The sequence below is a fragment of the Nanorana parkeri genome, unplaced genomic scaffold (assembly GCF_000935625.1).
Source record: "Nanorana parkeri isolate BGI_ZX_2015 unplaced genomic scaffold, ASM93562v1 scaffold288, whole genome shotgun sequence".
NCBI classification, from domain to species: domain Eukaryota; kingdom Metazoa; phylum Chordata; class Amphibia; order Anura; family Dicroglossidae; genus Nanorana; species Nanorana parkeri.
Genome location: NW_017306556.1, coordinates 495,218 through 518,687, shown reverse-complemented (window position 1 = coordinate 518,687; position 23,470 = coordinate 495,218). Strand labels below are relative to the sequence as shown.

Sequence of the window (23,470 nt, the reverse complement as noted above, 5' to 3'; positions counted from 1 at the left end):
TATATATATATATATATATATATATATATATGTGTGTGTGTGTGTGTGTTCCTTTTACACTTTAACACTTTAATTTTGTTTTAAGGGAAACAAAACCCTGTCATAAAGGGATTATATATTATATTTTTTCAAAATTTGAGCAAAGATTTTGTTTAGCAGCTGAAATGTAAAATACATTTCTTGTATTTGTTGGTAACTAAAACAGACCATTTATCTTGCCTTGCATTTTAATCTATGTCCTGTCTCTTCCAGTCTCCCCAGTAACTCCACAGGCTAGTTTAGTAATGTACCATGCATTCAGAAATGATTGTTCTAGAAAGTGTGTTAATGTAAATTAATTAGATGTTTTGTAATGGGATGACTGTTTATGGAAATGAAAGTCTATAAGACTCCATCTATGAGAATGATAATTATTTTAATTTTGAAAGAAACTGCATGCAGAGAAATAAAGGAAATCGTAAAATATGTCTGGGTAATGTAGTAAAATTTGTTAATAAAATTAATGTATCTACTTCACTGTTTTCAGATCACGGCATGTCTTCAATTAATGCATAGTCTTTCAGAACCGTTTGAGTTATTTGATAAGCTTGATTCTCTCATAATTGTACCATTAATGCCTAAAGTGATCGTAATATTTTGCTTTGCATTCTTATTGATAAAAGCTTATATATTTGTTGCTGTTTGTTAAGTAAACATGATCTCATATTGTCTCACCACTGTACGCTGAAAGGGTGAACTCTTTTTGTCTTACTATTGTACACTGAAAAGTTGTCTCATACACCACTATACACTGGAAAACATCATTCCTTTTTTCTCACCGGAGCATTCTTAAAAGTAGACATTTTTTGTCTCACTACTCTCACGTTGTCTTCACAGGTCCCGGCCAATGAATAACAACTGGGCATAGCTGGCCGTCTCCATTGTTTAATGACAGTTCAGCGTCCCCAGGTCATTTGGGGACGCTGATCTGTCATTACAGCTGGGTGAAGCCAGCCGTGAGATCACAGCTGGCTCCACCCAGCAGTCAGAAGCAGGCTGTAGGTCGGCCAATTGCCGGCTGTTCGGCCCGCTTCGGCTTTCACCTCGGCTCAGTCGAGCCGAAGCATGTGCCTTCAGCTCGACTGAGCTGCTCGGCCGCCTTCGGGAGCTGTACGGGTTATAGTGAATAGCCCGTACAGCAGCCCTTCGGTTCAAATGAAACGAAGGGCTCTGGGGGCCAAAGCTAGCCGAAGGATCAGCCAGAGCTATGGCTGATCCTTCATGTAGGTTTGTGAATAACCCCCTAAAAGATCATCATCTTTTTTATTTCATCTAGGTACACTGAAGAGGCATCATCATTTTTGGGATGAAAGTTCAAAACATCAGAAAGTATTGTTTTACCAAAAGCGTAGTTAATGCTAGGAACAGACTTCCAACAGTGCATTTAAACATGCTTGGAATAAACATAGATCTATCTATAAAATAAAAAAAACCTTGGTATTCTCCTGCCATCACTCTACTATGTGTCTCTGTTTGTCTCAACTTTGTACAATTAAATATCATCATCCTTTTCGTTCTTATATGTCCTACACTGATACGGTTAAATCCATTTTTCTCACCACCATACACTGAAGAGGCACCATCCCAAGTCTCACCTTTGTAAAATGAAAGGCCATAATCTTTTTTGTCTCAACTCTGTAAACGAAAAAGGCGTCATATTTTCTGTCTCACCAATGTATATTAAAGAGGTGTCGTGTTTTTTGTCTCACCACTGTACACTGAAAAGGCATCATCTTTTTTGTCTTACCACTGCACAGTGAAGGACATCATTGAAGCAGTTAAGGTGATCAGTTTGTTCATTTTTCATAGTTCGCCAGATAGTGGCAATTTTGTTCACCCCAACCAACCTTTTTTAATATTAATGTGTATATTACTTATTATTGTTTTATTGTTATTATGTTTATTTTTATGTCCTTTTTATAGTATTTTATATGAATGTGTATATTCATTAATTTAAATACATTTTTTAAGAGTTTGCATGAAAAATACTCAGGAGAAAATGGATACCTAGATATGGGCATTTATACTCCGACTAAAATAGTGAGCCAGAAAGCGCAACAGAGCCGAACATAGTCAAACAGTTATATGAGGGGATACTTATATACTGGGTCACATAGGGAAAGCTACAGCAGCTTTTCTTAACTTTTCCATCACTGATAACCCTTGAAAGAGTCCCCAGGTCTCAGGAGACACCCGCCAAAGATCACTACATCCACTGCTCAATGTACTCCAGCATGACCAGTAACTTGTAGACACAATAGTAAAACAATAATGAGGCAATCATTCTGAAAATGATACCCATATATGGTATAATCGGTAACCCAAACTGTAAATCAGTAACAGCCTTTTCCATCAACAAAACATTGGTGTTCCTGATCATTCTAGGCTGCATGTTTATAATTTTTTGCTGTTCTTCTGATGCATGTCATTGAAAATATATCTGCTAATTTTTCCCCTGTATCAGCCTTTCTGTCTAAACTGGAAATCCATGATAATGCATTGTCTGGCATTGTTGACCCCATATAAAAACTTTTTAAAACATGTTCTGCCTTCCTATCCAGTCTAGTGTTTGATGTCTAATAATGATGTTGATATAATGTTGCCAAACCTAACAAAGTGATACGAAACTTAGGAGTTAAATCTTAAAAATCCACTCAAGTACCTTACCTATTAACGGAAATGTAGGTTATTTGTGTATTACTCAGTTGTAGATTCTCAAATCATCTCTGAATTGGTGCTGACACTGTCCTTCCTTCTGGAGGCTGACTACTTTTGTTCCCCATGGTCCCTGGATGTGTTGTAAAGCCACCGATTCAAGCTCACTCCCATGATGGACTACAATCTCAATACAAATTGGTAAACTAAATGTGATATTGTAGGTCATCTTGGGAGTGCGTTTGGAGCAGTGACTACTTTACAACACACACTGGGACACATGGGGAACACACACAGGGCACACATGGGGAACAAAGGTAGCCACCCATGAATTCAGAGATGATTTGAGAATCTACCGCTACACAAATAAGCTACATTGTTGTTAATAGTTCAGGTACTTGAATGCATTTTTAAGGTTTAACGCCTGAGTTTAGTGTAACATTAATTCAACTTAAATCTTACAATAGTAAATGGTCCTCAAATGGCCAATAACTTTGAAGGTTCTCAAAATCTTCTCTGCTCATGGTTGGTTGTATCTTCATTTTGTTATTCCTAACTGGATCCTTTAGTGGACAGGTCATACATAACTGGCCACTGACTATACAGTATATACAGTAAATATGTGTATGATAGCAATAGAAAAAAACACAATCTCAATTAAATAATTATCATCAGCTTCTCTGCCCAGTTCAAGATGCTGCTGTGCTGTAAACTGCTGCATCTTATCAAATAAGCTAAAATTTGAAAATATATCTACTCACTGCTTATAATGATGCTGAGCTTGGAATAATGTGATGCTTTACTTTGAAGCTGCCACATCTCTGTAAAAAAAATCCCCAAAAAAGTGTCACACGTTGGCTCTATTGATCGGGAAGTGAGCAAAAACATACCACCGCTTGCTCACTTCCCAATCAGCTCCCTGCATAGAGCTGTGACTGTCAGTCACCGCTGCCCGCAGGAATTCCCCCCCTCCCCTCTCCAACCCTCCAGCGCTAACTATATAGGCAAAGCCTGCGGTCAATCAGCCAGTGGGGTGGATCTATATAGCCTGCTATATACTGAGTTTTGAGTTATGGGAGGACGTTGGTATATATCCTCCCATTTTCCTAAAGAGATCTATGGGACTAAAAGGTTACCCAATAGTTCTTTAAGTCATTTCAGCATAACTATAGTTCCATTTTTGGATAGAACAGGAAGGGTTTATAAACTATATGAGGTTTTAATTGCTGTCTGTAACCTATTCAGAGAAATTTTCTTCACTTTCTGTGTTATCACCCATCCAGGAAGTGGGAGAAAATCTCTCTAGAGCATTTAAAATCTTACAAAGGTTCTATCTTTTTTGCACTTTATCTAAAACTGATGCTAGGCTTTTAACCAGACAGCCTTTAAATTGACCCCTATGTCACCCTTATTTTAAGTACATATAGTTGTGATTTGGCTAATACTTGAGGAGTGAATGTGCTAGCAATAACCCCAACAGATAACACTTGATCACTATGCCTTCAGATACCCTAGTATTCAAACCTGTCAGTATACAGATAAACTAAGCTTAATGGTTCACAGCCTATTTAATGTGCATAGAGCCAAAGAGCATGTTCACAAAGATTTTAGTCAAAACATAACCTAACAATTGTTGACCATCTAATGTGTATGACCATCTTAATCCTACTGGCTTGTTGCTGTTCCAGAAACCCAAGCATGAGTGCATTTTTCATGTTGTTAAATTCTTTGCAAGGCATTTAAATCAGTCCTCTGTGCAGAAAGCAGATCCTCAGCAAAGACTCCCCGTAGTGTATTTTAATAGGCTTACTGACAGGAAACATAATGTACATGATAAGAATAAAATGAATAAAAGTCATTCTGACAAATCTTTAGTTTTGGTGGCATTGTTTGAGGTCTTATGCTTGCATTGAAAGCTTGAGATAGAGATTATCCCATGATACAAACAATTTCGACACACTTTGCAAATCACCTTCTGGGACTGGGATACAAATGATCTTAATAGTGGAGCTCAGACCGATGTTGCTGATTCAAATGCTTCAGATAGTTAAGAAATTTTGACCAATATTTTAATGTTCTGTCCTGGTGAAGTACTCTGCACTGTATAGTTTATTGGGAGCAGTGCTAAGATGCCTAGCAAGCACTGAATAGGAGTTGTGCAAATTCATAACATAAAAGGATCAGTATCCCAATATTTATACATATGAACAATTTGTTTATCAGTGGACAGCTTAGTATAATATGGAGCAATATTAATCTTAATATTACCATAGCATTGTGTTAGGCAACAAATTTTGGCTTATGAAAAAAAGATGTGGGAATATGACATTACTAGTGTACAGTGGGCTATACACACAGCATATTTTGGCCGTCTCTTGATGAACCAGTCAAAATTTGCTGCATTCTCTGTTAGCGCCCTTCTGCTCAGCCTCCCTTGATCAGCTGATTGAAGCCCAATCAGCTGCAGGCTCCGTTCAGGTATTCTGACAAAAGCCAGTGGCTATGGTCAGAATACAATAGAAACAGTGGGGGATTCCTTGATTAACACTCGTAACCATTGATGGAGGAATCTGTTGTATTTTTTTATTTAATCCACAGGTTGAAAGTAAAAAAGAGTGTATACCAGGCTTAAAGTGATACTAAACTCAGGAGTTGAATCAATGACTTGGCTGTAGATCCTCAAATCATCTACAGCTGAGTAATACACAAATAAGATACCTTTTTGTTAATAGTTAGGGTACTTGAATGTATTTTGAAGAGTTTAATGTCACTTTAAGTCTTAACAAATGAGTCTGTATTATAATCAGCCATTTAATGCAACAAGCTTGGCATTTAGGTTACACCCTTTATTCATTTTAGTTTTTAGGTATTCAAGCTTTTGAAAAGGGTTTCTTTATTAGACAAATTCTGCTGAGCTAAAAAGCTAATATAAACTCTAATTTTAGCATTTCAGGTAATACAGGGAAAATATTTAAAAGTTTGCATGGGTGGTAGGGTTTAAAATTCATTGAGCAGTGTTTCTTGCAGGGATGGACAAAAGGCAGACACAGAGCTCCAAGTCCACAGCTCTCAGTTGTTCCATGCTTGTTCTTGATGTAAGTTAAGCTTGAAAAGCTCCATTTGTACAAATACATTGCAGAGAAGGGTAACATAATTGTAAATGACTTTCACTTGTGTGTGAAATTTCCTCCTTTCATATCAGAGTCTCCCCTTCACATCAGAGCCTCCTTAAACATCAGGAACCCATTTTCATATCAGAGTCTCCCTTTCACATCAATAACCCCCTTCACATCAGAGTCCCTCCTTTACATCAACCCCTCCCCTTTATATCAGAGTCTCTCCTTTACATCAGGAGCATGCTACACATCAGCTGCAAAATTCTTCCACACCAAAAGCCCCATCCACATCAGATGCCCCCCTCTTCCACATCAGGAACCCTTTACATCAGGAGCCCTCTTCACATGAAAGTCCCCACCTTTCACACCAGAGTCTCCCTTTATACACATGAGCCCCCTTACACACATGAGCCCCCCTTTTACCTCAGAGTCCCCCTTCATATCAGGAGCCTAATGTCCTCAGTCCCCCCTTCACATCATTGTTCTACATTCTTCAGCATCATGGCAGGGCTGGAGGTGAAGCAGGCCTGGATGGAAGCAGACTTGCATCCTCTTCTGAATGCTGGGGGCAACCCAAGATGCCACCTGCACTGGATCAGCACCATGTGCTTCCATGGTGGAGGCAGACTGGCTACCAGCACTCTAGCAATAATTGACATGTGCAGCAGATACAGAACAAACTGCATCCCATACAATCGTGGCAGCCTTGAAAAACCTGAATTGCACCCCAGGGTGATGCAGCACCCCTGATGAGAAAAGATGGAGAAGAACATGTTAATTTAGCAAATTGGGGCTGTGCTCACTTTAAATACCCAATCATCTGCAGGGAAAAATTTAAAAAAAATATTGAATCCATAACTTCACTTTATTTAGTTTGCTAAGTGAACATTCTGTATTGCTTAGCCAACTCAACCCTCACACCTGTACAACCCCATATGGAACAGAACGATTTTTATATTTTTGATATTTATTCGCCAATAACTTTGTCATTACTTAAGATAGTTAAGTAATACATATATTGTTTTTTGTAGGATAAACAAAGCTAAAATTAGCTTATACATATCCCCTCAATATTTTTTATGGCTATGTGTACGAATTTACATTGCAGAATTAAAAAGCTATGCTTTATTATAAACTATAAACATTACTTGGGTTCCCAGATCTCCTTGACATTCATATGATTTGTTTTCTGATTGAGAATCTAAGTAATTTTATAATTTTTTTATTATATTATACTTTTTCATTCAATAGACAGATACGTAGTCTCAGTTTTCCTATAGTGATCAGTGCTAAAACTCAAATGAAAATCTACATCGTCTTAAACCTAATGTATGTTTTTTATTGCATGTATGCTTTACTCACATACATATGTATGCTTTATTTACATATAGCGCAGTGTGCCACTGTGCCATTGTGGAATACATTTCCAATGTGATCACCCCTGCTTGCGTATTCCCAGTGATGAAACTGGGAAAAGAAGATTCCTATCTGTCATGCTTGCATCGCTATTTCTGTCAGCAAAGCTTCTCTATAGACTAGATTAAATCTATTGCCAAAACCATCAAGACTTTAAAATAAATATGCCCAGGCTTGGAACATTGTACTACTGGTACCGAGGTCACAACCTACAAGACAGTACCATTCAATTGACAGGCCATTAAACCTTCAGTGATCATTGAGCCTTTAAAACTAGGAGACAGGACAGAACCCCTTGGGGTACGTGAGAGATGAGAATGAAGAGGGAGACTGTAGCATGACAGAGCGGCATACGAGAAAGGATTTATGCAGAGTTTTATAAGCTTAGCAAGGCAGAAAATAGATTGGGGTGCAGAGAAAATAATGTGTCAGTCAATTCAAAGTGTGAAGACATAAGCCTCTATAATACAGGGACATTTCCAAACGCAGGCTGTAACAAGATAACACTAGAATTCCTGTGCAAGCCACATTCTTATATCTGCTGTATGCATGAAAGTACTAAGACTAGTAGTATTATTTGCTTGTACAGTATTTGTTGTTGGTCTGGCATACCACTGAAATGGCCACTTGTCTGCTCAAACACAGTAAATGGCATTTAAAATGCTATATCTGTAGGTCTATGGCTTGTACTATAAAACTGACTTTGCATTGTTAAAACTAGAAAATAATTATATAATTGTGAATGTAATTTATAAGCTGTGCGAAAAGAGGAGGTCTGGACTGGGGGCCCGGGGGTCATTTGCATCTGGGTCAGTACTAATAACATATGTTGGGCTCGTGGGCGAAAATACTTCACCATTCAGAAATCGATCAATGTCAGACCCACAGTCAGTTGCACATGGTAGGCTAACGGCTTCCGGCAGAAAGTATTTCAGTACCAACTTCCTTTCCAGCTCTTAGGTGTCATGTGACCAAATAGCAAGGACGATGATGTTAAAAAATGTGACAATAAGCATCAAAATAAACCCCGTCCTTTAGAAACACCCACCTTTCACCATGGTTACTGATCACTTGAGTTGTATGGCACACTTTCCATGGTACACTTTCTTTAACCTGCAGAAATCTGTCCTGTTTGTGAATGTTGGCTGACCCCCAAGCCAAAGGTTCTCAGTCCTCCACTGTGTGGGCGCACTCCATAATTTTAAAGTAGAAGTGTATTCTTATATAATAGAGGGTAAATTGGATGCTAACACCTATATTTTATTTCCTACTCAGCCAGGAAAAATTATTAAAGGTGAAGATTAGAGCTTAGCTACAGACTTTGACAAAAAGTCTAAATAAACATTTTAATAAGAGTGTAGTTTAGCCTGCTTAGGCTACACATTTTGAGATAAGAGTTGCATTTCAAAAAGCTGATTGATTATGAAGGCACCACTGTGTTTAATGTGAACCCTTCCATTCCAAAAAAATGTAAAGTCCATCTACAGCCAAAAACTTTTTGGGGGTTTTGGATATAGTGTAGGTAGGGGTTAGTACCTCTCCCAGACTTTCATTGATGTCTGTGCCCTCACTGAGAAGGTTTCTCCTTGCTTTCTGTCCCTGTGACACCAGAACAAGAAATCAGGGTAACAGGTGTCACAAGGACAAGAAGATATATACAACAATTAAAAACGCAGCCAGATGTTTTATTATGTGCCCTTCTTAAAAAAAATGTTTGTTGTTCCTCTCTATGTCCCTGTTGGCGAGATTTCTCATCACGTTCTGTCTCGGTGCCCCCTGTTACCTGTTACTAGGTCAGGAAGGATATGTCCCTCTAGTGAGGACACAGATAGCTATTAAATAGCTTTTAGGATTTCTAACCCTTCACCATTTTTGCCAAAACATTTACTAATCATGTTTCCAAACAGCTGACTCCAACTCTCTTAGCTTGCTTCCATGAACGTCCTGTCCAGTACAAGATCACAATGGACAGAGCAGTCTGAAGCAGCTGTCCATCTACTTACATTGAGAAGGGTGGAGGCAGGAGCCAGGACCAGGCAGCATGGGAGAGGCTTGCCTTGCTGTGTCTGGGTGTTTGTGGAGCTTACTAACACATACAAGGGTGGCCATATAAGACCCTGCAAAAAAAGGGACCTCCTTAAAACAGGATAGTAGGGCCATTGTTCAGGGGACCAGCTGATTCTGCAGAAAATGTTTAAACATCAAGGAGCAGCATTAATTGTAACTGATGTAATCAGCATCTGAAATAGCTTAAAAATCTTTTGACTTTAATATTACTTTAAAGTGATACTAAACTCAGGAGTTAAATCTTAAAAATGCATTCAAGTACCTTAACTATTAAAAAAAATGTGTCTTATTTGTGTATCACTCAGGTGTAGATTTGAGGAGTACAGTAGTGAGTTTGAAGCGTAGGCTACTTTACAACCCACACAGGGATCATGGGGAGCAAAAGTAGCCACCCACCAGAAGGAAGGACAGTGTCAGCACCAATTCACAGAGGATTTGAGGATCTACATCTCAGTGCTACACAAATAAGATACATTTTTGTTAATAGCTAAGGTACTTGAATGCATTTTTAAGATTTAACTTCTGAATTTTGTGTCACTTTAATTAAAAAAGTTTTTTTCTGGAGGTGGAATTTTTTGGGGTTTCATGAGGGTGGGGAGGCATTGTAATGTGCATAGTTTTTCTGACTAGTTAAATATAATCTAGCAACTGTCTTGTATGGAATTCAGATGTTTGTGTGCACATATTGCGTATGTATATTTTAAATATGCTGTAAATGCATGCATCAAGACATTGCACATCAAGCATAATGTAACACAGTTACATTTTGTGCTGTGACTGTAAGCAGTCTAGCTTTTCACCTCTGCTATTTTATAAAATTGCAGTATAATACAGAAGACTAAATTGCTCTTTAAGGCATGCATTTTCTTCTTAAACTCACTACTTGTTCAGTTTTCATTTGCTGTAGAGTGCAAGTACAATCAGCATCATATTGTCTCTTGATTTGTATTTAGTTGTTTGCTGAGCAAGGAAATCAACCAAGCTAGGTTATATACCCAACAGGAATAAACAGAAACTTCACCAGGCACATTACTGAGGAAAAGGCGATTCAGAAATAAGAGATCAGACAATTTTCTAAGACAATTTTCTCCACAGCAGACTCCTATCAACATATTTAGATATCGGTGGCAGGTTAATGTAGGCCATTTTCACTTGGCAACCAAATCAATCCCCTGCAACACAGGCTTCGCTTTCAGACCACTAAAACCATTTTACAGTTTCTGAAAATGATAAGCCAAAATGAAGATCAGGTTAGAGAAACCTTTGGTGACAGTGTCATTTCAGACAGAGTTTTGCTTTGGCAGCCATCTCATTCTATTCCTTATCAACTTTCACTGCAGAGCCAATTATTTTCTGCTCTAGCACCAAATGATGTCTTGCATAAAAACGTGGAGGTGTTCTGAGGTAGGCTGAGCCGTGTCACAGGATTTAACATTTCAGATGTGCATTATCATATCACTATAATGTGCATTTGTTTTGCTGCAAATAAAATATTCTGGATATTTATACAGCTAACAGCTTTGGTTTGTATGGTTTGTATTTATTAAAACGTTAAACTACTGAGAACAGTATATGTATTTGCCCATAGTAGCCAATTAGGAAAGATACGTTGTTGCTAAGGGCTTTTGTATCTCCCACCTTATTTTTTCCCCCCCTTAAAGAGATGGGGGGACAAAAGTATATACCTGCAGCAGCCTCCCATACCCTCCTGTAACAGATGCATGCAAAGCTGTTCTGACAGAAAAAGCTCAGACAGTTCTGTTGGAGTAGTGTTGGAGTTTGCTCCAACACTACTCCAATAGGAATGTGCAGGAAGGGACAGGCAAGTTTTGGCTATGACAGGAAGGTCTGAGATGCTGGCCTGTGCAGGCACCTCTGTGCTGACCCTATATACCTGCAGCAGTTTTGTTTTTTAATCCTCATGACATAGTCTCTTTTAATGTAAATTTTATTTTAATTGTAAAGTCTCTTTAAATTTAAAATTCTATTTATTTGTAAAGGTCATTGCCTCTAACATATTGAGGTCAATTTACTAAAAGAGGTAAGCATCTTCACTAAATAAATTCACTTATGCACACTATGCTACACCATGCAGGACTGTTTTTTTTTATTACAGCTACATCAGGAAATCACTGCTCATCCATGCAAGAAATCTGTAGAAATGAATGAACAATGTAGTGCTGGTGCTCAGAAATACTAGAACAGACATTTATTTTTAACACAATGTAAGGCTAAGGACTGTAACATGGTACACATGTGGCCACAGAACACACACCTAGCACTAATCAGGGTTTTATCTACAATTCATGGAGCCCCATAGCAAAATGTTGATGGGACCCCCAGTGACATCACTCTGGGACACCTGTGACCATAGTGTTATTGATCGAAGCATAAAGTATGTCTAAATCAAGAACAGGCAGCAGGAGAGCTGTTAGCATAGTCAGTATGCTATTTTGGATGAGTGCTGTGAATAGAAGTTGCCTCAGTAGAGCAGCAGTGTAGGGAATTCACTTTTAACCTTAGTTGTCCAGCTAGCTACTTAGTAGCGCAGCAGCATTTTTCAGCGTCAACTGATTTTGTCAGAGTATAAAATCTTAGGGTTTTTGGTGTAAACTCTAAGCCCCCCTCTGCAGTCAGAAAGTGCTGAACTTCGTGGTTTAGTAGTCAGAGCACAAAATACAAAAACTCCAATGTCCTATCACTTTTTTGTGACAAAGACACTTTGAGGGGGTTAATGCCAAAATGCTGGCCAGCATGGCAAGAAGCTCTTAAAGCAAGAGATCTACTCACAGATAGTGGAATGTAAAGGATATCTGTGACTAACAATAGCATGATCCCAAAGCATGATCTTGTGCATCTGACATTGGCTCTCCTGGAATGGAGACATTGGAGTGGAGTGTGACACCCTTCCCACCCTTGGGTGCCCTGGCTGCTTGGACTGCTATGGCTATAGTAATGCCACTGGTAATAATGTAGAAACACACTTCAACCTTATCTTTTGTTATGTGTATGGATATGTCAAGCTTGACTGAAAACCCTATATTCTTAAGCTGCATGTGACTGGGTACATCCATCAGAATTCAGCTTCCTCCAGTCTGGAACCAGAAGATAGTAATTACAGCCCAAACCTCCCCAAATAGCCAGGCATAACTAGTAAATATTAGGTTAGGACCTACCTTTATTGAAAACCAGCACATTATTAATACAGTTATGGAGGTCTAAAAACATAATGCAATCAAACAATAAAACAATGCAACCAACCATCTCCTCCCAGGGCCTTAATTAAAAATGGGGGGAGAGAAAACAAATATGATGGGATTAACTATCTCCTGAGTGTCTATGCTGCTATGTTAATCTCATTATTAACACAATGCAACAAATACACAAACAGACTTTAACAATTTAATAGAAGTCTAAATCCAGAGTTAACTTCTTCCGTGCTGCTGCATTCACACCCTGTACCTATAATGGGCTCAGGGTGACTGAACCATAATGCCAGGGGGTGACTGGGGAACCACAGAAGGGTTTCTCCCAATATAAGTTCCCAGTCTGGTCCAGGGAAGGATACTGGGCTATAGGGAAACACAATCTCAGTTTCTTCATGTACCCCCCACATAAATGGAAAATAGGTATCTGGGGTTCTCCTGATCCATGGAACGTAAATAAAGGGTCACACACAGCCCAAAGCACCATGGCAAGCCCCTCTCCCAATCAATAGAACTCTATCCACAGCGAAGGTCCATAGTCAGTGGGAAGGAGTCAGGCCTGCAGTTCCCATCAAACAACACAGTAACGGAGGCTTCCGTCACACTTCGCTCAACTTGTGGGCTGAACAAAAAATATATAACAGATTCCTCCATCCACACTAAACAATTTCCTTCTAAAAAAATAGGGCCCCTCAGCAGATGTATTCCAATTATTTAGATTAGCGACTCATTACTCTGCTACGTTGATAGCAGACTTCACCAACAAGTGGTCCTGCTCCAGTAAAATAACTTATGCGACTTCATAAACTTGGAAATCTCACATTTCAAATCAAGTAGCATAATTGTTATAATAATAATGTTACCTCAAAATTCTGTTCTCTGAATGACGTTGTTCTTTCACCTGTGTTTTATGTTTAACCTCCCTCCCAGCAGACAGGAACTGTATTGTAACATTTCTCATTTTGATCCTGTGTGCAATGACAGTGCCATAACTATATGTAAATTGCAGTTACCCATGGCAACTGAATAAGATTTGATCTATAAGCTGGAATCACTTTATTTTCTTATCTTACTAAGTAAATCTGTGTATACCTTATACCCTGTTTCTAAAATATCTTGTCTAACAATTTTTTTAACTAATTGCGTAGCTGTGTAACTAATATGAAACTGTATCTGCATGGACACACTGTCATAATGCATTTTATAAAAATGAGTATATGACACATATTTTGTTAGTGCTCCTATAGTTTCTCATTTTACATACAGTGTTATTGGATTTGAGAATATCATATAAATTCAGAAAGGATTATAAGCAAGATAATGTATTAAATTCCCGTATTATCTTTTTTTTTTTTCATTCTTTTTTTCCATTGTGGAGAAAGCACCCATTCATTGGGAAAAAAGACAATTTTATCCTATTATAGTATGTATGTTATATTAACATACCTAAATTTCATGTAGGTGTTATTCACATGAAATTGAAGTATATGTAAAGATAATAATTTCTTTCTGTTCTTTGTATTTTTTTTTAATGGGGGTTCTATTTTTATTCTTCATTAAATAAAGTTTGGGAGTTTCCACAGCAATGCCTTGACATGGGCTTGAGTTATTATACTCTGAGAGTTCACCTGTCTGCCTAATCAGTATTCACAGGGTCAAAATGGGCAGAACATCTCCTATTGCAATTCACAAAGGTGGTAGCAAGAAGGCATCTAGAAGATCCATGTTGCTTGGGTGGGATTTCACTCTTTTACTGAAGGCCTCGATGATACCTTGATGATCCAATTCTGTCTTGTTCATTGTGGCATCTTACACTAAAGGCTGCCCTCTTAGTAACAATTGCTTCCACCAGAGAGGTCTTGGTCCTTTATGCCCTGTCAATAAATTAGCCTTTATGTTAGACAGGATACGCCTTGGGCCAGTTCCCGCCTTTTTACCTAAGGCCACAGAGTTTCATGTCAAATGGGAAGCTGAGCTTTCTACTTTTAACCCATGAGATCTGCCAATGAAAGAGTGAGAATGGTCCAAACTGGATTTGATGCTTAGCTTATTTGTGTACTTTAACAGGCCAACACCGTTCAGGCAGGATGAAAGCCTTTTTGTCTTAACCTAGAATCGTGTCTTCTTGGGGAATTAAAACCATACATAACCCTTGTAGGTCTGTGGTTCTTTCCCCTCGTTTGGAGTTACAGGCTCACTTTATGAGCGGAATGCAGGTCACGTGGGCAAGCTATGCAAAGGTGCCCGACAAGGCTGTCTGCAAGACTGTTAGTTGGAGCACACCCAATACTTTTGTGCTCTATTATAGGCTAGATGTCAGATTTCATTCTGCAGGTTCTCTTGGGACCTGTGTTCTTTCTGCTGTTTTGTCTAGTTAAATAATTTTTGCATCATGTGGTGTGCATGCTTTTATTTTTTTCTCTCCCTAATGACATTACTAGTATGGCCCATAGCAGGCTAACATGACAAGGACTAGGAATGCAGAAAATTGTTACCTTATACTTACTATAATTTTCTTTCTGGCTCCTCTTCTTGACAGCCATGTGATCCCCACCCTAATTGGCTGTTATTGACCGTCACAAGCTTTTTTGATGGAATTGGGATTTGCAGCTAGATCTCCTTATTCTCTTGTTATGGGTTGCCATAGGGAGATTTGGAGGATAGAGCTGACATAGAGTAGGCTGCCATTAGGTGGAACCAGGAAAATTGTGGTAAGTATAATTTAACAACTGACATATACTGCACTTTCAAAAGTGAAAAACTGCTACTAAGTAAACAGTCTAATTTTGTAGTAAATATCTTCAAATATGCATATGTAATGCTCTGAAAGAAGTATATGCCAAGAATGTAAACCGTAAAATATACATGAAACTTTAAAAATATAAAAATATTAACTCTACATAATCCTTTTCTTATTAGGTTGCAGGACTGGAGAACAGCATACCGACAAAGGATCACAAGGTAAGATAAACTGCTTGTATGTAATGTTTCCCTAAATATTTTTCAGTTGTGTTTGGTAGCATACTGTATATATTTAGCTGTGTTACACAAAGCCAAAGGAAATAATAGTGGTTTTGTGTTGTTATGTTTTTAAAAATATTGCTACCGATATGGTAACTTTGTATAAACCTTCTAATGTTGACAGTCTTCCCCTGGGGGTACAGTATTGGTGGAATAGTGTACTGTGTACTACAATTCATCCATTCTAAACTCTGAAAATCTAGATAATATTTCAGTGGGGATTCAGGAAACAGTGACTGCACAAATAATCTCTTAGATCTTAATTAGACTTAACCTCCCTGGCGGTATTCCCGAGTGTAGCTTGGGGTTACTTTTCCATACCATAAGCGGTAACCCAGAGCTACACTCGGGAAAGCCGCATTGCAGGGGGGAGAAACCGGCGGGATATTTAAAAAAAAACGACCGAAAAATGACATGAAAAAAATAAACAAATCATACCACCAGGGAGGTTAAAGGGACCCTGTTAGTACTCTAAGAAAATTCAGCCAGCTGCTTCCTGCAGTACTAGAAGCTTAAAGTATATTTCCACTTTTGCAGCCAAATTGGGATAACACCTATTTTATATTTGTTACATGTTCCCGTCCACATAGCATAAGCTTAAAAAAATTTAAAAAATGTTTCTTGTAGTTTAAATGGCTTTTACTTGGGTTAGAGTTTTAAGGGTTAAAATGTATTCCTGCTTCTATTTCTTTGAAATGTTAGGAGGGGCTGTGAGGGGGGAGGGGTCTGACATGGCTTGTTCATTGTATGTTAATGAAGCTTATCAGATACACACAATCCTCAAATGTCAGTCTCAAGTCTTTCCATTGGGACAGACCACTGTGAAAGGGCTGAGAAAAATCTGGACTCAGCCATCTTGCCTGATTTAACAAAACATAAAAGGTAAAAATGTTTTTTAAAAGTTATTTTTCAGTATGCTGTGTGAACAGGAACACATAACAAACATATAGAGGGGTTTTCTCAAATTTGACTGCAAAAGTGGAAAAACACTTTAATACTTACCTATTTAGTGGGCAGCAAGTGAAATCTTTACTGTGGTCATCAGCTGTGGGAGCCGCTGCTATCTGACATTTCAGGGTGTGTTGGATAGTGTGTGCCCTGTTGGGGGTTGCTTCAGCTGATGCAATTTGCAGATCAAATCATATTTATAGTACTTTTTCTATTTACAGTGTTATTTTGTTTAAACAAACACTGGTCAGAACACAAAAAAAGCTGTTTTTTCATTTCCTAACATCTTTTTGTTTAGCGATTTTCATAGAAAATAAAATGATTTTTGAAAAACAATATTGCCAAAAGAGAGGCTAGTTATTAAAAAAAAAAGGTATTTATTACTTTGACATTTTAAGTATAACAAAGTTATTGCCCTCTAAAAAGGCCCATAGTGGAAATGTCAACATTGTTCTGGGCCATAAGGGATACATAGGTACTAGAGCTGACTGGATAATATGGAATAAGCACAATTTTGTTGATTTATTTCAAAGGTTTATGTTCCTGGAAAAAAAAAACATATATCAGATTTGTGTGCTATATAGTTCCTTAAAACGAATAGCACCATTTATGATAAGATTTGTAGTGCAAAGTAAGGCACCAGCAGAGAAAAGCCAGATTACTGTGAGCTCCTTCCATTTGGCATCGTTGGAAATAATGGTTTCCTGTCTTTAGGAGGTCAGGTGTTAAGGCGGTGAAATAAAGGTGCTGAAATACAGGAATGGAATTTATCAAAGCATCTTTTGTTCTAGTGCTGTGTTTTATACCTGACAATACAGTAAATAAACTCATAACTTAAATGTTGAATTTCTCAACTCCATTTCCTTAAGAGACATTTTTTTGCAGACATGTTAGCTGAGGACATCAACCGAAATTCAGGTCAGCCGTGATGTAGTCATCAGACGCACTTTTACACATAAATTATATATTTCGTTGGATATGTGCACAGCTGTCAGTGTTGGGTTAGGATTCAGAGAACCTAGGTTCTAAAATGCCTTTGAAAAATTGAGGTTGATATAGTCAAAGAAGGTTTTTTTTATCCTTTTAATAATTCTTTAATTGTGACGTGAAGCACTTTTATACATCATTAGTAGTATATACACGTAAAGTGTTCATCATAATGTGCCAAACTAGGAGTCAAATAATATTTAAGGTACATAAGGTATGAAATCTTTAAGTTATGAAGGATAAACTCCAGGCAGATATACATTTTATTCATGCATTTATATGTTCATTATTCCATAATTAAATCTGAATCTGCATTATGCAGAAGAACTAGAAGAGGGAGGGGATAACAGTAGTGGCCAATCAGGTATTCTGAGAGAAATTACCTAATAAGTGTCTGCTTCTTCACTGTTCATTTACATTGTACAGATAGGGGGTGTAGAGGCGACCAAGTTTTTTTGCCTAACTGCAGTAGTCAATTTTGATGTCACCAAACTGTGTATGCTGTCTGGCAGAACTGTGTAAACATCAGAGCTAGCGGAACAGAATAAGTAGCCCTTTGGCATGAATGTTATGCTTTTTCTAAGGTCATTACATTTTGTTATAATAAAGTATTTATTTATTTGCTAACATAACTTGTGGCTGTTGCTTTTCATATACAGGACAGTTCCTTTGTTCTTGGTGTTCATATAATTAATTGGCTTTTAATTTCTGTAGCTGAAGCTTTCCACATTTTTTATACTCAAGTTGAAATTTTATTATTTGTGTATTGAACTGATTTTTAAACACTGGAGGAAGGTTTCTTCTAGAACCTGCAGTTACCAATGAAAAACATAATTTCATTGGTCACTGTAGGGAGCATATACATTGAGATTTTGAAAACTAGTCCCAGTGGCTACAAACATGTGAAGTCAGGTGTGCTTTGAAAATCAGCCAGCTCAGCATCTAGCAGAATGTACCTTGGAATGGTTTGGTAGCAATGTTTTTTGTAGTGATGCCAGGTAAGGCATTGTGTGTGGATCACATCAGTAAAATCACAATGACAGATTGCAAACGCTTGATTAATGATCCAGTATGCATCTATAAAACCCTTGAATGTGTCTATAAACATCTTATACAGCAGGGGGAAAAATTATATATCACCTGTTTCTGTCATTCATAGTGATTTTCTTAAGCAAAGCCATCTTGCGTTATTTCTGTCAAGTTTATAATTAATGGGATTACCTAAATGTCTTTTCTTATCTAGGACTGTCACGGTCTTATTAAATATCGCTAGTTTTTCTGTGAAACAATAGTAGCACTCACTGAGCCTTCTAAGGAACGATTCATTGCTTTGATTAATAGGTTAGAATTACCATTCATGAATATAAAGCTAGTAATATGTACATTTATTTAATTGGCAGGATCATTTGTCACCACTTGAACGGTGCATTAAGTGGATATTGTTTAAATATAAATACACTGGTAGAGAAAATCTATGAGAAGTTCTGCTGTACTTCAGTATTTTAATGTAAAATCATTTCTGACACTTAACGTTCTTCTTTGTACTTGAATATATTTAAAGCTCATTGACTTGGATGGGAAGACACCTTTTTAAGTAGTATTTATTATGCATTCAACTGTGTGCATTTGCTCATTTATTTTAGCAGTAGTAGAGTGTTCTATGGTGTTAGCCATCGATTAATGCAGAAAATCTGTAGTTTGAATTATACCCTTTATTGGCTAACTTGAGTTTTTAAAGATGCAAGCTTTTGTGATGCCTTACATCCCTTCATCAGGCTTAAAACATTTTTGAACATGGTTATGAAAGCCACATATTTATACACAGGAGGAATAAAATATAGATATAAAAAATATATATAAAAAGTTATCATTTCTTTTTAAAAGGGTCTAGAATGCTTCTTAAGATGAACCAGTCCTACGCACACAAAGTGGGAAACTAACATCACTGCTAAAGCACAGGACGGCTGTGGTGCCTGCAAATGCCCAGACTTGTCTTTAAATTGTTTTTTCATTTGTCTAAGGAATCCCCTAGATCCTACAGCCCAAGCTGTATATAGGACTCTAATTTCTCTCCAAACTAAGACTAAAGCATAACTCTAGCTAATTTTAAAAACACCTTTAAATAGAGTGGCGTGAAGTTTTTATGTCTAGGACCCTGTTGGGGTTAATTTCCCTATTTTCTGTCCATGGATGGAAGGGTGGTGCAGGTGGAAAGGAAGGCACAGAAAGCAATAAGAACATTGTCAGATGTTCTAATGCCTCAGTATGCTTTTTTTTAGTTTTTGTCTGTGTCCCCTTCAGAAATATTTCCACTGCTGTTCTGAGAGAAACTGAGACAAAGTCTCTCCTTTTAAGACAAAGATGGCAAAGAAAGCCTGGCAATGGCTTTGACCTTTTGGTTCTATCCAAAACGAAATAACAAAGTTTTGTCAAGATTGGACTGGGCCATCTTAATCCTTATCCCCTGTCATTAAGCTTCCAGTGTCCAATAGAAGCTCTGATATTTGACAGCTGAAAAAAAGGGGACAGTCTTAGGGCAAGGCATCATTTTGATTTGGAGAGAAGTTAGCGTGCTGAATACAGCATGGGCCTATAATCTAGGATCCTTCTCTGTGCTCACCAGTAATATTAGTGCATACGCCTTACATAGTTACACAGCTATTCAGGTTGAAAAAAGTCCATTCAGTTCAACCTTTAGAGAAAAGAAAAAAAATTAACTTAAAAAACAAAAAATTACAGAATTTTCTGTGGATCTTGACTTCATATTTACCTTTAAAAGCTGCAGCTCTCTGATTTATTAAAGCCTTTAAAATTGAAACTGTTTGTACTGCCCTATAGTAACCAGTTAAAATTTCATCTGGCATTTTCAAGCCAGTTGTCAGGGTACACAAACAGTTATTTAAAAATGGTGAGATTCGATTCTTATGTTGTTCCCTTCAGTAAGTTGCTCCCTCTAAAATTGTCCATATTACAGAAAGCAAAAAAAAAGCATGTGGCCTGTCGTAATTAATGTGGGTTTGCAATCAGAAAGATAATGTATGCATGCATGTAGTGGTGCAGTATACTGTGCATTGTCCCAAAAGTCGGAGACATTCCTACTCTATACTGTATATAGGAGCTGATACTATACATTCATTAGCAGGGGTTCCCCCCCATAGGAAGCAGTATAGATGTGTTTAGACAAAGAGGTGGAAGTAATTGCCACAATGCCCTGGTCCAAACTTGGACCAAACTGGTACCTGTCATTAAAAAAATGTAACTGTCATATTCAGCCATTGAAGTACAACACTGAAAATGCGTAAAAGTTTTTATTTTTATACTTTATTGGCACATTGGGGGTTTAGATGAAGAATATACACTGAGTGGCCAGATTATTATGACCACCCCATTAGTACTTCGTTGGTCCACAAGATGACTTAGTTGGGCCGCCTCGTGACTCCACGAGATGTTGAAAGGTGATGCGAGGAATCTGACACTGCACTGTTGCCCTACTGCTGTCTTCTACCAGTCTTGCCACTCTCCGTTCTGCCCTAACATTGACTAGTCGCTGACGGCCACAATTCGCACATTCAGACCCAGATTTTCGGCTGACAGTCCAGTCTTTAAACACTTTAACAATGAGCCCCTCTTGAACATTTAACGAATTCTGCTGTTTTGCTGACACTCGCTCCATGGCTCGCACCAATAATCATCCCACGTTCAAAGGCTGTTAAACTGCGTTGTTTACCCATATCTTCAGAAAAAAATCACTTCTACTGTTGTGGTAAACAACCTGCTTCCCTATTTACAATGGTCTGGCCCTCTAGCAACTTCAGAGCGAAATTATAGATAATTATAGCTAATTTGCCTACAAACGTCAGGTGGTCATAATAAACTGGCCACTCAGTGTATGTGTAAATGTGAGGGCACTGCTGGTAATAAAAGGGAGAAGCCCATGCTTGCCAGAAACAGAAGCACAAGAAGCACCACCCATGAGCAGTCTGTCAGTTTGCTCTGTGTATGGAGGATGGAGCACAAACAGTGGCTGATATATGAATAAAAAATAAATAGAATGGTTGCATGTTTTATATTGTAACAATATTGCTATTTTAGTTAGTGCTTATATGCTAAAGGAAGACTTGTCCAAACCAGCAACTGCTGAACACAATAAAAAAAGCTAATATTTGTTTTTACAGAACACCTTAAAGGGGTTCTAAACCCTCCCGTTTTTTGCCCCTATCTACTGCTGTCAAGCAGTAGATATAGGCAAACTGTTTTTTTTTTTAAACGCTATAACAGCGGTTTAAACTTACCTTTCTTCTTTGCGCGCTCCCGCCCGAGAAACTGTTCGGGCGGCCGCAAAGCATCTTGGGGCGGGTGCATGCGCAGTTCGGATTCTCGGCCAGGAGACGAGCAGAGATGTGGAGATAAGTTTATGGACGCGTGGACCTGCATGCAGACACCGCTGGATCGGAGGGACAGAGCAGTCAGTGCTGGATCGGAGTGCCGCCACACCACTGGAGGGACAGATGAAAACATCAGGAAAGAAGAAGAAGATCGGATTAAGAGACATAATTTAAGGCAGGCCTCAAAATTTCCACTCGCCCCCTCGCAATTGGCGAGTGAAAATTGCGGGGGACGAGTGAAATGACAGCGAGGGGGTGTGCCGCCGGTGGGACCAGGGATGGGACACTGCCGCTGCGGCGACCGCTCGCTTCTGTTCTCTCTTTCTCAGCTGCTGCAGCTACTGTGCGGCTGAGAAGAGAGAACAGAAGCGAACGATCTCCGCGGTGGTAGTGTCACATTCAGAGCCGGCACTAGCTCTCTGCGCTCTCTATCCTCCACGAAGCGGGCACTCAGAGAAGCGGCTCTGATCGCACTTGTTATTGCTCCCTCTCTCTCCTTCGAGCTGCTCTGAAGCTGCAGCGGTCAGGAGGAGAGAGAGGGAACGCTGAGAGGTGCGATCAGAGCCACCTCTTGCCCACCTCGTGGAGCTGAAGTTGCAGCGGTCGGGAGGAGAGAGAGGGATCGCTCAACGTTGTGATCAAAGCACTGTTAAAGAGCCCCCCCCCCTCCCAGTCCACATCTTTTGGACATTTTTAATCTGAGTTATCATCCTGCCCCCGGGCCCAGTCCGCCCCTGGGTCAGACTAATCCAGCACGTTATTAATCTTAGTGCCCCACTTAATATGGCCGCAGGTGAGGGGCATACTGATTGGGGCAACGCAGATTAATAACGTCCAAAAGATGTGGACTGGGAGGGGGGCCTCTTTAAGACTGCTCTGACTTTAAGACTGCAGTGGCGGGGAGAAGAGAACAAGAAGCTTGACTGCCATCGTCTGTGCCCACTTCAATTGTGCTCCTTGGCGGCCATAGCAGTTTCCTCCGCCCACCTCAGCTGCCATTGGTGGGAGAGGAAGACTGCCGAACTGCAGTTGGATGGCTTCTGCTGCGCAGGAGAGAAAGCCGGCTGGACGTGTAGGAAACCTCGCTGCTCCCCCACCATCACCAGGAGAAGAAGAGGTCAAAGCAACTGTAAGTCCCTGTACTTTCTTTGTGACCTCTGCACTGCGTTACATTCTGACCGCTGACCTCTGTACTGTGTACTGACCTCTGTACTGTGCGTCACACCCTGACCTCTGTACTGTGAGTCACACCCTGACCTCTGTACTGTGCGTCACACCCTGACCTCTGTACTGTCCGTCACACCCTGACCTCTGTACTGTGCGTCACATTGCTGACCTCTGTTCTGTGCGTCACATTGCTGACCTCTGCACTGCGCGTCACATTGCTGACCTCTGCATTGCGTGTCACATTGCTGACCTCTGCATTGCGTGTCACATTGCTGACCTCTGCACTGCGCGTCACATTGCTGACCGGCATACTGTGTGTCACACAGCTGGCCTCTGTATTCTGCATTGCACCACTGACTTCTGTACTGTGCGTTGTTACTGATCTTTGTACTCTGCGTCACACCGCTGACCTGGCGGAGTTAAGGCCGGGGCAGGGTAGGGGTTAGGTGGGGCAACTGGTGGC

The 23,470-nt window shown here is 39.2% G+C and overlaps 1 long non-coding RNA gene across 1 annotated transcript in view; it reads left to right on the top strand.

Moving 5' to 3' along the window:
- LOC108787860 overlaps positions 1–15,457 on the top strand; it is a 352,900-nt gene extending 337,443 nt beyond the window's left edge. The window contains exon 3 of the long non-coding RNA XR_001941298.1: positions 15,419–15,457. This is a non-coding gene — a long non-coding RNA (uncharacterized LOC108787860). The remainder of the gene's footprint in view (positions 1–15,418) is intronic.
- The last annotated feature ends 8,013 nt before the right edge of the window (positions 15,458–23,470 follow it).